This window comes from Armigeres subalbatus, chromosome 2, assembly GCF_024139115.2.
Source record: "Armigeres subalbatus isolate Guangzhou_Male chromosome 2, GZ_Asu_2, whole genome shotgun sequence".
NCBI classification, from domain to species: domain Eukaryota; kingdom Metazoa; phylum Arthropoda; class Insecta; order Diptera; family Culicidae; genus Armigeres; species Armigeres subalbatus.
The window spans coordinates 70,301,360-70,303,930 of NC_085140.1; positions in this window are offsets into that span (position 1 = coordinate 70,301,360).

Below are 2,571 nucleotides of genomic sequence, written 5' to 3' on the forward strand. Positions count from 1 at the left end.
ACCTATTGCAATTGATTGAAATTACATTTTGTAAATAGTCTGTAGTGTTAAGAGAAGCAAAGAAAAGCAACAAATAGAGAAACGAGAAGGTATATTTACACAACACACTCACACACCTACTCGCTTGAATAAGGAATTGCGACTCGTCCACAAAAGCAAAGCTTCATATTTTTTGTTGTCCAAACTCATTGAAGAAAGTTAACCTGTTTTGAAATAGTAAAAAATATCTCACAAATTAGAATTCCACATGTTTTGGGCAATTACCACGGTCTTGTGATTTATCAATCAGACGGGCTTCATGATTTGGAATGACCCACAGCTCCATCATAGTACACGGTTTGGCCGAATGGTCTCAGAACTTTTCAACTGTCACAAGATATGCCACCACGAATAAATTTGATGTCTAAGCCCGTTTATAAGACATGGAAGAAATGGCTCATACATACTCATACTGCTTTTGATCATACATACTCATAGCAGTTCGAAAAGGATTTTCTGGCTTCCAACGAAGAACTGTGGTTTCAATGAGAAACTTTTTCATGTTAGAAGACCTCATGCTTAAAAATAGATGTCAGAAAATAAGAAGCACTTTGAAGAAAATCTGCAAAATTTTTAAGCCGATCTTCGAGACTCAAAAATTATGGGTTCCAAAGACAATTACCGAGAACTCAAAAACATCTAGGAGATTCAAAAGTAAACTTGATTGGGTTGAACACCAAATATCTTGAAATAAAAAAAAGACAAATCGAAAAAAAAAAAAACAAAAGAAACGCTTCAACATATGTTTTAATAAATTCGTTACCGCAGATACGTTGGGAAAGAAATTCATATTCGTAGTTTTCGACTGAATTGTGGAACTCCACGAAAAGTTCAACACATTTCAGTAGACTTTAAACTTTAAAAATTTTCAGAACTAAAAAGGGGTTTAGTGAAGATGCTGAGAATCTTCTGGGTTTCCAAAAAAATATCTGTTTCAAGACATTAATTTAATAGAGATGAAGGCTGGGTTGCAATTGATTTTTAGATTCCAAAAGAATTCTGGTTGAGTATTTGAACTATTCTCTTAGATTCCGGAGAGAAATTTGAAAAGATTTCAAACGATTCCAAATATTTTTTATATTTTTCTCAAAGTTTTATTTTTGGCGCTTTGACTATAACTCTCGAAGCTGCTTAAAGAAAGGTATCGGATCTGGAAATCTGATTCAATCCCAAGTTTTTTTTTCGGATATTTTAATGTTATTGTGTTTATAAATGTTTCCTATTTTGTATTCATGATGTCTGGAACTCTGAAAATTCAGCGTTTCTACAGATATTATTCACGATTTGCTTTCAACTGTCCCACGGTTTATTAACTCACGAGTGAACCACTAGTAATTGACGAATAACTCATGAGTCATCCATGCGTGTGTTCTTAGTAAATTATAAACCACTCACAACTAACTTATGATTCACGAATTACTCACGAGTCAAATAGGAATAACCGACGTACTCAAGAGTTATTCACAGGTAACTCACGAGAATCTCTGAAGCAGCTTAAAAATTACCAATGAGTCAATCAGGATTAACTGATTAACATGACTATATGTCCGTCGAAGGTAATCTAGCCATGTTGGCAGAGATACTCGGCTACTTAAATTGTGTAGAAACCATTCAAAATCCGTGGGAAAGATCTCAACTTTGAATCAATTGAAAGGTTTGTCCTTACACTTTTACGAGATTAAGTTATTGCAAGTTTCGCTAAAGAAAAAAACTGCATTCGAAGCGAAATTTGTCCAAAGCTTAAGAGCTCGATACCTAAGTTGAACCACAAATATTGCCTAAGATAAAATTGAAAATTATTCAGTCAACTTCATACATTCTGGCGAACACTCTTCATCGGATAAAACAATTGAAAAATTTAATTTAAGGTCACTCCACGGAATCCAAGTTCCATAGTGCTCGCGTTTTCGTGGGCACACCACTCGATTCAGAGGCGACGCACAACTGTCATTTTTGTTGATTTAGCTTTGCATGCGTGAAATAATAAAAATGACAGTTGTGCGTTGCTTCCGTATCGAGTGGTGTGCCCCCGAAAACGCGAGCACTTTTAAACTTGGATTCCGTCAGGAGTGACCTTAAAAATAAATAATCACTTTGGTTTTGCCAACTGCGACGTTTATTTTTGCAGTAACCAATTTTCAAGAATGGGCCAAATACTAAAAAGTTATTCTTTAGAAAAGACTATTTGCCAGAAAGAACCATTCCCAATAATTTTCATTTTTACTTTCCGACTACATAGTCATATTATCAACAATCACAGAATGAAGGAATAAAATCATGGGTCTGGGCCACATGGCAAACATAAATTTGAATTGCGATAAAAGTGAAGACCATTTTTTATAATTAAAGTTTATTATTTATAAATAAAATAAAATTTGTTTATATAAAAAAGATTATTGTACATATATGACAAGTTCCGGAAAAGGGATTTTATTTACTACGAAATCACGTTCATGTCTGATCAATATCAAACAAATTGTTTTCGAATGGATGTTTTTTATACCCTATTCCAGAACGAGACTTCTTTCCGAC